Raw genomic sequence first — 13,136 nt, forward strand, 5'->3', positions numbered from 1 at the left:
ATTTGTAGGTGAGAGAAAAATCGGTATTTGGAAGTTGTGAAGATGACTGGAACAATTTTCATGTTCAGAGATTTACTGCAAGATTCAGCACAGCTAGAAACTCCTAGACAGAGAGGGACAAGCCATTAAGGCACACAGGTAGGAACTGCACACTGCAATTCATTGTGAATCTGCAAAACAGAAAAACATGCTGTGTAAGGATTCCTGATATCTAATAAGGGAACCAGGAACAGTAGGAGCACACAGGCAATTAGGTTAGCCTTGTTATAACAGGAATCATAGAACCTACAAGATCAATTAGAAGCAGTAGCCACATTTTAAATTTAGGTGGCTTAAGACAGCTGAGTTCATGTTCCTGAAAGCACATATACAGAAGTACTTTATTTAATTATTCAGCTTATATTTAATAATTTCATAAGCATAGATTCAAGAGGACCTGAGGAGTCTGAGGCTCAGAAAACATGGGACCAGTTCACAGAGGAAGGTAATTTGGAAAGCCAGGCAAATATAAACAAAAAGAGAACATGTATTCACACGTATGCACACATATAAATACATTGTATATATAGACATATATACTAATGCACAAGAAACAGAGGCAAAAAGAAAGTACAAGTTATATGTGCCTTGAAAAAATAACACAAAAGTGCAGTTCATTTTAAAACTGTCCTTATTCCATAGGCTATAGGCGAAACATCATGAATGCTTGCAATAGAGCACAGGATATTCTTTCCAGTTCCGTTTGCTCCTGATTCCATTTGACTCCTGATCCCAAAACCAATGGCAATGAACAATTTTTACTTCTCTAATTTACTTCTCTAAACCCAATTTTGGAGCGAAAAGCTTACAAGTAGAAGCAGACAGCAATGGTTTAGTTGATTTCAATAATACAATTTTGATTTATACCAGCTGAAAGTGTTCATCTTCACGCTTAACTTCTGTTTTGCATAACTTTATATTAACACAAAGCAACTTAGCTCAAGTCTGAAATAGAAATTTTATGGTAATGGTTGTTTTTGAAGTAGTTTCATGTTTGTTCTAAATGACCAGATACTAGCAGTTCCCAAATGTAACTTTGAACATTCAAAGTAAAGAAAGAGCTATTATCTACTGATGCCAGCAGATGTGCAAAACCACAAGTGATTCGCAATGAACATTGACTGGGTTTCATTATCAGCCTATGGGTCAGGGAAAGCTCAGCTTCACAGTAGAACATAATTAAAGAATTGCCAAATAAGGCTGGAAACAATTTTGAGAAGGCTTTTATGCCACCCTTTGTCCAAAGGCAAAATCAACCATATCATTTGTGACACAGATTTGTCAAATATATTATCATTAAAGACCTGCAGTGTGAGAGACTGCACACATTACAGTAAAAAGCATTTCCTAATTTCCCCTTGTTTTTTCCCCTGCTGTTTGAGATCACTCATGTGAAAGACACGGAGAGGAAAAAGATCCGCATCCTCTCTGCAGCAGCCTTCAATATAGGTAAAAATCAGTTCAAGTTAAGGGGGGGAAAAAAAAAAAAAAAGAGCTTGTTTTCTGGTTAAAAATATCCGTTAGAAAAGATTTATCATAAAAAAACAACTGTTGAGTAAACCAATATTTCCCTTACAAAATGTAAGTTTTGTGTAGAAAACCCAGATAGATAAGCTCATAGAAAAATAAACTGCTATTTCATTCAAGAAAAGCAAAACTTCACTTTTTACCTTTTTTCCTCTAATGATTCTCGGTTTTCTCTATCTCATTGAATCAGTGTGCTGTTCCCACTTGCTACATTGCAGGGATGAAAGCGTGTATCCTTAATCATCACTACCTCTGCATCCTCTCATTAATTTTTCAATAGGTAACCAAGACCATTCCAAAAAGGGAGGAAACAATCATCCAGTCTTCATGAGGGGGCTGTATATTAGCCTGATTTCCATCTCTAGTTTATAATTCCTTTGAGAGATCCCATCCACTGATTTTGTTGGCAGCAAAGAAAACAAAGTATTTCTCCTTTTTATATTAATATGCATATACTATCTTTTTAAAGCTCTATTTTAGGACTGTGTTCTATCTCACATCCAGACCCTAAAACTTGAAAGATCAAGTCAGACCTTTTTTTTTAATATATGTTCATAAATTTAATTTTTATTAAAGAATGTTTTGAGATCTTAATTTTTATTAAAGGATGTTTTGAGATCTTAATTAAAATAAAAATCATGTTATATTCATAGTTTACTTTAAATGACTACTACAGGTGTTTCGTAGCACTGACTGTGGTTAGCAGTCTGAAACTTCTCGCTCCTCCTACTTTTGGTCTTTGAAATGCTTATTTTAAGTCATTTTACCACAGGAAATGAAATCTCTTAACTCCCATGCAGATGTCCAGAGCTATATAACTGAAAAAGGTGTTCGTACTTTGAAGATGGCATTCACCTTCTTGCTGTTATTCTTCTTTGAATAGTTTTATCCAGAAGTGATGAGGCATTCAGTCTTTCTGCTTTGCCTTTCATTTCACACTCTAGTACAGTTGTTGACACACCCATCACACATTTGAAGTGAAAAGTTATGATCAGGTAAGTGGTATGCAATTGTGTTTTTGGCACATGAAAAAACAAAAGTAAAGGTGTGTCTCTGTTATCTTTGAGATCTATAAAAGGGAGAAAACCTTGCCATTAGAACTACTGTGCATTCATTCTGGGTCAAACTCTAAGCTAATGTTTCCTTGAGCATACTGACTTCATGCTGCAGCATAGCTGGAGGGCAGCTTGGCACAGCACTTACCTTGCATCTCTTCCTACCCGCACAGAAGTTTCTCTTGTGTGACACTTACTGAAATTTCATGCCATAGATATAATCAGAGGTATTTACTTCTGCTTCAGTTCAGCAGTAATTGCCACCTCTTGTTTCTCCTCCATGAATCTCTGCCAGCTGAAGTGCATCTGGCTTTTCTTATCCTCTCAAATTGCATAACATGAGCCACTGCTATGCAGATAGTCTAAGTATCTGCAAAAACTGGAGTTGGAAACTGGCAGTATTTCTGTCCAGATCAATGCCATTTGGTAAGGGCACTTGGTTCAACACTCCTGGCATGACCAGGCAGCCTGTCCACAATTTCCAGAGGCAGACAACCATATTATATCTGGCTCACCACACCTAGCATCTTCAGGAAGGCTTCTGAGCCTACAGCCCTTGGTTTGTACCTCTCAGCTGGCAGCCAGCCTGGGCTCAGCATGCTGGTGGTTGAGACATTCAGCTGGTGGCTGCTTGATTCAGCAGTCTGAGTAATTTAGGTCAGAAGGGACCTGAAAGCCATGCTCACTTCAAAGTTAGATCAGATTGCTCAGGCTGTTTTCCAACTGAGCACTGAAAATCTCCAAGGATGAGAATGGATGCCACAGCCTGCCTGGGCAATCTGTCCCAGTGCTTATTAAGCTGAAGTAAAAAAAGTTTTTTTCCCTCAGTGCTGGTCATGATGCATTTCCCTTATTTTAACTTGTGACCATCACATCTTGTGCTTCAACCGTACGCTTCTGAGAAGAATATTGTTTTGTTTCTGAAACTCTTTTTTTTCCTGGCCAAGCAAGGTCAGACCATGTGTGCAGGGTTGTGGCCCCTTGCATTCTCTATACTGTGCTCTTCATACTTTTTAGACATTTATGTTGGGTGGTGTGAGGGTTTGAACCTGGGCAGAGTACTCCAAGTGTGGTCTTCTGAATGCTATGTAGTGGGATTACTCACTTCCCTTGATTTTCTGGTTATGTCCTAGGACAGCACTGTTTCATTGCAGCTAGACATCTTTGCTAACATTTACACTGCAAACAGCATGAGAGGAAGACCAGCAGAAGGATGGCTTTTATATCTTGGAACCACTAGAACAGAAAATTTCTAGTCTACTGAAGCTCCAAATGAACTGTTTTCTTTTTTTTCCAAAGACAGTAAGACCAGTCATAGTCATGTGCACACACCTTTCTCAGCTGCAATAAGCAGAGCTCTAGTTTTTACTAACCAATGTTTATCTCTAGAAGACACTCACAGATGGAGTCTTAAAACTGGAACAACTTGCAGCTTAATGCAGCTGCTAAGCAGGTCTTCTCAAGTGATGAGTCAACAAGATTTTCCCATCATTCACAGCTTACAAAATGCCAGACCCCAGCTGTTTCTGAGATAGGTAGCAAGAAACTTCAGCTGGTGCCGCTTGAACATGGTTCCCTCCAAACTGCTCCACAGGGGAGATGACATCTCAGTTGCTTCCCTTGAAATTACTTCCTTTTGCAACCACTGAAATGGGAAAGGAAAGGAAAGGAAAGGAAAGGAAAGGAAAGGAAAGGAAAGGAAAGGAAAGGAAAGGAAAGGAAAGGAAAGGAAAGGAAAGGAAAGGAAAGGAAAGGAAAGGAAAGGAAAGGAAAGGAAAGGAAGAGGAAGGAAGGGAGGTAGGGAGGGAGGGAGGAGATGTGATGTTCTCTACTTATTCATTCTTTTCAATTTAAGCTACAGTTTTAAGGTTTGAGTTCTGAAACTTTCTTCAGAAAGTAGAATCTATTGGAGCCAGCATGTCTGAAGATCTGTTACTTTGTAAATCAATTCTTTTAGTAGTTAACAGACCTTCTATACTAAGGAGATTCTTCATGTATTATTTATCTTAAATAAATAAATAAATAAATCATGGTTTAATTTTTCCACTTGAGATAAATCTATTTGGTGTCAATTCAACACCAGTAGGAAAAGAAAAAAAAAAACAAAAAACAGTTTCAGTAAAGCAGAGTCCCCTTGCTCCTGGAATTAAAGTTTCGGTCTGTACACAGTGTTTCTATGGTGCTCAGTTCTGCTTGTTGTAGTTGAACCATATAGATTTTGTTACCTAAGTGTTGAGGGAGTGTTCTTTTGTTATGTTTTGTTGAAGTTTTACAAATGCATTGTTTCAGTGTTCTTCTGCCATACTTTTCTCATTGCAAATTCTGAAGAATTAATGGACAAATTTTTGGATACCAGACAGTCACATCAAGGAAATTCAGGAGGAATGAATGTAAACAGTCCAAAGAACATCACATTTAGATTCTCTGGATTTTTATTATTTTTATTTATTTTTTAATTAATTTTAGAAATTCTGCACATAACTAATGTAAGTAGTGCATTAACAAGTTTTCCTCTAAGCTTTCCCAGTATGTATTCTGTTGTGTCATAGAAACAAATGCTTGTTGGCAATATTGTTTTTTTACTGATCCCTATCCTGAACGACCTCTCTTTGAGACACAAAATGAAACAATTTTTCCAGTTTCACAACTTCTATAAGCATACAGTTGCACCAAGAGCTCTCTAAATGACTGAACAGTAGAAACTGTTGTTGTTGTTGTTCCTGGTACACATACCAGAGACCTATTTATCCAAGAAAATTAAAGCAATCGTGCACTTCAGGGCTTAGTCAAATCTGAGTGCAAACTACCATCAGCTTGGCTGCTGAGCCTGCAGAATGCTTCTGCACACTGAACATCCTCAAGGGCTCTTAATAACGTTCTCCAGCAACAACAACAAAAAAGGCAGATATTCTGAAACGCATTTTCTTTTCCTAGTATTTTATGGGAAAACTTGCTCCCAGAAAGCCCTTCAGCATAAGCAACAGTATAAGAAACACTTCGGCAGTTAAGTCTATTGAATATAGCTCCTAAGCAATATAAATAGCCATAATCATAATATACTTCTTTGCAGAATTACAAAACTGCAGCTTATACAACTTAGCCCAGGTCATAATAAAACTACAAAGTTGTTATATCACCATTTGACTGAATTTCATGAAGAGAAAGAAAAAAAAACAACCCTACAAATGTGTTAAGGGTACATGCGAGTCAAATCAGTTGTTTCAATTCTTTTATAATATTTGTTTCCTTCATGTGAAAAAATAATGTCAGACAACACAGACTCTGTTTTTCCTGAACGTACATTGTTCTCTATTCTTTTCTGTCATCCAGATCCATCTGCTCTGAAAACAGAACTTTGGAAAATGTTATACTATCACTCATTTCTTTTTGTTTCACCTTTAGAAGTGTGAGAGCTTTCCCTGCATCTTCTGAGTCAAATGAAGGCTCCTCCAAATCCACCTGAGGCCAGAAAGAGATTTTACCATTAATGTTACTGGGTTATAAGTGTTGCCTCTGTGTATAGAGCTTACCCACCTTATCAGCTTATTTACTTCCCTGTCCTCCTTAGCTGCTTTTTTCTCCCTCATCAGTGTAGGCAAATGCAAGGCACTCTACTATGCCCAAAGAATGAGGACACACTAAATAATGAATACTTTAATGTAAAATTTCACTTGTTTACACTGTGTAGGCAGAATACAGAAATATCATTGAATATGTTTTGTTGCAGATAACCCATTTGTTAAAACGTTTAGGGCAAAACAGAGTCCAGCAGAATTATAGTCTCAGCGAACTGCATAGCTTCTCTTTTGATAGCTTTAGAATAAATACCATCCTAACAGTTAGCCTGAACACTATTGATAAGGACCTGTCTTGGCTTGCCTGGTCCATGTAAACCTTTATTATAGGAACAAGTTATAGTAGTATGTTGAAGTAGGGCTCAGCTCTTCATTGAAGCCTGTTAAAAAAACAATTAAATCAGTGCACCCAACTTACTCAGCTGATACTTCTGAAAAGGCATCCCATCCTCCAGAAAGTCCAGAGGTTGAGGATCTTCCAGGTAACTCTGTGCAGTGCTTTACTGCTGATCACATCAGTCAGTGCAGCAGTGATAGACAGCCTTCCCACCAGCTGGTTATGCCACCTCACTATGAATGATTCCTCAGCACAAGAAAGATATGGAAGTACTGGAGCAGGTCCAGAGAAGGGCAACGAGGCTCGTGAAGGGCTTGGAGAATCAGCCCTATGAGGAGAGGCTAAGGAAGCTGGGGCTGTTTAGTCTGCGGAAGAGGAGGCTGAGGGGAGACCTTATTGCCGTCTTCCAGTACCTGAAAGGTTCTTACAGTGAGAGTGGGGCAGGTCTCTTCTCACTAGTGACAAGTGACAGGACAAGGGGAAATGGCCTTAAGTTGCGCCAGGGCAAGTTCAGGTTGGATATTAGGAAGAATTTCTTTACCGAAAGGGTGGTTAGGTACTGGAATAGGCTCCCCAGGGAGGTGGTTGAATCGCCATCCCTGGATGTGTTTAAGAGCCGTTTGGATGTGGTACTCAGGGATATGATTTAGCAGAGGTTTTTTTAGAGATGGGGTACTGGTTAGGCTGCGTTTGGACTTGATGATCTTCATTTTCTTTTCCAACCTGGGTAATTCTATGATTCTATGATTCTATGATTCCATTCATTACCTTGAGTAAATACTTCATTGCTCTGATGTGGCTGCAAACAGATCCTAGGCTTCTCAGTTTCTTGTCATGGACACAAACTGTGCTTCTTCCCTAACACAGTTACGATCCCGCAGCAGGACAGAACAGCTATACACAACATTTCCACTTGAGTCTCAGAACAATGTAATACACAGAGGACTGAAAAGGTTGACAAACAACTATATAGCAATCCTTGAAGAAATTATGGTAGCTGACAGTATCGTTAGGGGACACTTGCTAGGGATTATTCATGACTGTGTGATTTCAGCAGAAACACTGATTTACTCAAGTTTCAGATTGTGCACATCTTTTTAAATCTTTGGATATCTGAGATACCTGAGAGCCAATGGTGGAACAAAGACAACCTGAATCCTAAGGTTAGCGGTAGGTGGGAGCCTCCTGAGAGTCTGCCAAGAGATGGTGAGCTGACACATTTATGTGTTCAAGGACATTTGTAAAGAAGGTTAAAGAAAAAGCTCTGAATAAAAGCCAGGATTTCTGAATAACTGATCATTTTGCCAGCAAGGATGTAAATATAACTTGCCATACACCGGAACTGGCAGTTAAAGGAAAAGGTCACTACAGTAGTGACTTCATACAAATTAGACAAGTGGTGAATTGAACTGCAAGTGAAAGGCTCTTGCTCTGGTGACATTAAATACTGGAACACCATGTGAGTATGTGTGGAAAATCAGAAATGAAAGATCAGGTTTGTTTACAGGAACTTATATTTCACTTCTGTTTACAATTTATCGCTCTGAAAATTATCTTCTTCTCTTGCAACCTCACTCCAGACTACCCTGGGTAACATTCAGTGGTCAAAAAGGTTTCAGATTCCCCCTTGTGTTATGTTCTAACACACCTTCAAAAGAGAGAGAGAAAGATAAAGATAGAAAAGGGAGTCACCACCATTGGATCCAGTGATGTCAAGATAGATCAGTGTTGTTCTTCTGGTGGAGGGCATGCACTCCAACTGGCAGTCCTTTGCCTTTTATGTGCTCACAGCTCTCCTGAAAAGGGAAGCTCACTCCTTCTTTAGAATAATCCAGAAACGAGTCTAGGGCCTTGAGCGGTCCTCAGGCTCCTGCAAACATTGTGACTAAGGTCTGGCCCTACCCCTGCACAAACACAGTTTGAGACTTAGAATATTCTGGAAAAAGTTGATTGGGTCAGAGGGGCTTCAGGGGGTTTCATTCTTTCCCTACCAAAATCTCCACTTAGATGACTCTCCTTGGTGCACAGGCTTAGTTTATGAGATTCTCCCTCCTCCACTAAATCTGCCTGTTGTAATTCAGCAGGTCTGCATAGACTTCACAAGATCAGCCAAGAGGAAAATCTCGCCTTTACAAGGCACTATATCTCATTAAAAGGAGATCACTACAGTAGTCTTCTACCAAGTGTTGGGGACATTAACCCAACACTTGATTTTCCTTCTCAGTCTCTTACATCTTCATCTTATTTTTTATGTGCATCTAGAGGAGATTCTTAAAGCTACTTCATTAAAAATGGCACAGATAGCCTAATGGGGCTACCAAAAGCATTTTGATTCCTAACTGCCATGGGAATGGCAGGACTAGGCTTCAGAAAGCTTGACAAGTAGTTGTCTTCATGATTAGTGTCTAGATGTTTCTCATCCTCAGGTGACACTGATTACTAAGATGTGTTTTCAGAAGTGTCTCATAAAAGGAATTTCAGGCTTTTTTGCCATGTCAGAAGTACTTGAATGTTGTAAAGTTATGAGAGCTGGCAAAGGGAATAGGAGCATCAGTTCTATGCTCAAAAGTGATTAAAATACCTGGACACTCAGGACTTGTTGCCAACAGTGACTAAATGAACAGAAACTCTTTTGCACATTGGAATATAATTTGAATTATTTCCTCTGATCTTAATCACCCAGTTACATACTCCAAATGGCTCATGAGTTTGCCTTTACGTAACTGTAGCAGCACTGTGGGTATGCTAGAAGAGACAGACAGATACCTTTGTGCCTCACTCTCATCTAAATCCCTCTAGGATCTGAACACAAAGCATGCCTGATTCCAGGTGCATACATTTTTAACATCTAGCACATGCAAGGCTGGGCCCCCTGCTGAAGCTCTTAGAGTTTTTGGCCTAGAAATCTGAGGTTTTTAGTCCAAACATCTGCTTGAAAACAGTTGAAGGCAGCTGTCCCACAGCCACCCCAAGTGCCTGGAGAGAGCTCTAGGAGAAGAGCCTGGAGTGCTCTAGGAGAAGAATGCTTCCCTGTGCCTCCTGATAAAGCCACACACAAGACACTGGGCTAAGAGGTGCAACCAGAGGAACGCTGTCATCATCTCTGATCTGTCCTCCCACATCATTTTGCTACTACCAGTAACCAAAACACTACACACTATTGCTTAAGGCTGCAGACAGTAGAATATTTTTCTTATTTCCCTAAATAGCATAACTGAATAGCCCTGTATGTGATCCCAACACCAAATTTCACCAAAAGGGAAAGAACATTTCTTCCATTTTATCTCATCTCATTCAGGGTAGACCCACCTCCATGTATCACAGCTTTGAACTGATCTGGCAGAACTTATGTTACTGCACCAACAGCCCCACTCAGTGAAATATATCAGACCAATGCAGCATGAAACACAGCATGGCTGTGGCTTGACACATCCGAAAGTTCTTTGACATCTGTGATTTTCTTCCCTTTGAACACAAGCACAGTCCATTTTCCATGCTGTTTTATTCTTTGGCCTCCCCTCTGAGTCTGCCGTGAGGTACATTCACAGGGATTAGGGGCATTTGGAAGTAGGGAAATGGAGAGCGAAAGGACAGTAGAATGAGTTCCCCACTTAGATCAAATTTTGTATTTCTTTGTTGGAACTGTTCTGAACCTTATCGAAACTTTGGTTACAATCAGGGATAAATCTCATTCTTTTGATCTAATGTGACCTAAAGCAATTTTAAATATTGAGGAAGAACTTGGAATTTCTGCTTTTTTTCTGCTCTTCTCATTAAAAACTGGATTACTATCCTAGTGTCTGATATAAGCAGTTGCTCCACTTTTATTCTAACCAGTACTTGAGGTCTGTTCCCTATTTTTGTAGGGAACAGATACATAATGCCATTGGCAAGGATGATATTCTAGCTCCATTATACCAACTAACTCTTCCAATCGTAGCTGAATTCCAACAGAAAGAGAGCGCATTTTTATACTACAATATTTGTGAAAAGCTGTTTCTCCATCTTCAGGGTCCTCTGCCTGACTGTTCATCAGGTCAGGACCCCACATGAAGCTGCACATGAAAGAAAACACAAAGAAAGGAAAAAGTCTTGGACTCCGCTGTAACACTGTGTCACTGACAAAAGTAGAGACACAGATTACTCCCCATGTTAGAAATGAAAATAGGAGCTATGACTAGATATGGAATTTGTGTTTCTTTAAAGATAAGGCTCAAAGTTAAAACATACTTTTCTTTCTCCCCATGATTGTTGTGTGATGAGCATCCACACAACGTAGATTAGTCCCATCCTGCAGTTTCAAATATTAACACTTTTCTCAAAGTCATGGGAGGTAGTCCAGAAATGAAAACCCACTGTCTGTTCTATTTGCATCAGACCCACAAATGTCCTTTAAAACTGACACATTTATACTGTGTCTCCCGAGCTACCAGTTTGCCAGGGTGTGCTGACAAAACTCCAAACACCTACGCTATTTTTTAATGTATAAAACCTTTACATATTTGAGAACAGCATCTCATACATTGCTAAACATTCATTCAGTCTTCACTTTGTCTTGAAATTGAATTCAGCTGTCCTCAGTGTATTCTGAAATGTATTATATCCAATACAAAGAAGTAGCACTGATCAAGATCAGACATAATTTCTCTCTCAGTCTGGTTGATACTGTCATTAACTATTGCAATGATGCACTGACTTCAGTTAATGCAATACTGACGTTCATTTGCCTGTAATCATGCCCTGTATTAGTTTGATTAGGCCTACTGAATGTCTGGTTGATGACAAAACCCCACTGATTACACATGGTCTGCTTCTCATTTCCAGTCAAGCTTTCTGCCTTGAGACATGAATAGTTTCATTAATTAGGTGATCCAAGCACGTTGACAAGCATTCAGGATAGTCAGGTTCTGGCATAATACTCCAAGTATTATAGATTCATTCTCCACAGTCAATGAAAATTTGGTTATTCATTTAAATGAAAGCAGAATCAAATTCGCTTGGCATTCCTTATATTTGATTATGGTCCCAGAATATATACAGCATAAATTCCACCTACGCTTAGATGCGGCAGTTAGGCTTCACAAGGAAAGACACCAATTATTTATCTGGAATATGAAGAAATACAGTACGTAAGAAAAATCCCTAAAGAAATCTAAACAATAAGACCAAAACACGACAAGCTAAAAAGGTAGATCTTCCTTCATAAAAAGTTGTGGCTCTACGTCATGATGGTAAGTTGGATTTTCTAATACTTGGAGAAGGACTAAAGTAAATTTTTTAGAACAGTTCCTTCCTATGTTGGCATCGCTCAGCAAGTATCTTATCTTGCATTCCTCCTCTTTCCTGTCAGGCTGTAGAGATCATTTTCAAGTATTTTCACCAAATTAGGGCTGTGGGGCATTTCTGGATGCTACTCTTTGTCCTAAGAGTAAAATCAATGGAAGAGGCCTCCCACCTGTTTTGTAATTCAAAATGGGCAATTTTGTTTTTCTCAATCTAATTCCCAAATCCACAGCGGTGCGTTAAATATGGCAGAGCCTGAGCCAGCAGTAAATGTTCTTCTCAGGAAGCACCAGAAGTGGAGCTGTTCCCCAAGGCAAAAGAAGACAGGAGCTGGGGCTGACTATAGTCTGATGGCAGGGCCAGGGTGATGATGGGCTCTGCCAACAGCCCAGGCCCATCAAAGCAAAACACAGGATCAGGTTTATTATCCAAAAAGTCCAGACAAAAACAGTGTATGGGACTTGAGGCTACCTATAACACAGGTTTCAGGAATCATTTAATAACGTGTATACAGAAATGAAAAAGGAAAAAGATCAATCAGTATCGAGAAAGCACTTGTAGAAGTTAAACCATACCACACATGCATCCCAGAAACTGGCTGCACTGGATGTTATGGAGGCAGTGATAGAACAGAAAAGTATTTTTCACGCCTGTCTACTTTCTTCCAGCCTTCTGAAAATACAGTGCCCTACTGCTCATGAAGGATTCACTTTGTTTAGTTACGAAGATACACTTCAGTGGCCAGCAATGAACCTAGGCTGGACCTGAATTCTCATTTCTAGCAGTTGGATTTCTGTTCTCCTGCAACAGAATCCTGAGAGCAGTCACACCAAAGGTGCTGAAGACTACCAACCCCAGAAACACTTCTTAATTGCTCAAAAATAAAGAGATTAGCAGTGGCTGTAGTATGAATGGTTTTATTGCTGTCTGACATTTTGTAATACATTGTTACCATTCCGGTCCTTAATATGTAGACTAAAAAAATAAACCATAGATCTAAAAGTACACAGTTATTAGTTTAACCCATAATCAACACAGAAGTCGACTCAAAGTCTGCTACATAGGCACTTCACAAAAATGGAAAAGAGTGATTTAAATCCATTTTTCAAGGACATTTAACACTAAATTCTGAAAGTTACTTCCAATAAACTCAACTATAAACAAGATCTGCTACCTGGTCACTGAGAGATTATGTGGACGGATGAACTTAGATACATCAAAGCAGTAATACTCTTCTGTGCTTATCAAGATGTTGCAAACTATGTGTGTGAAAAATTGTTCAATACCCAATGCAAAAGTTAAATCAGTATTTTTCTGTTT

This window comes from Excalfactoria chinensis, chromosome 2 (genome assembly GCF_039878825.1).
Source record: "Excalfactoria chinensis isolate bCotChi1 chromosome 2, bCotChi1.hap2, whole genome shotgun sequence".
In the NCBI taxonomy this organism is placed as follows: domain Eukaryota; kingdom Metazoa; phylum Chordata; class Aves; order Galliformes; family Phasianidae; genus Excalfactoria; species Excalfactoria chinensis.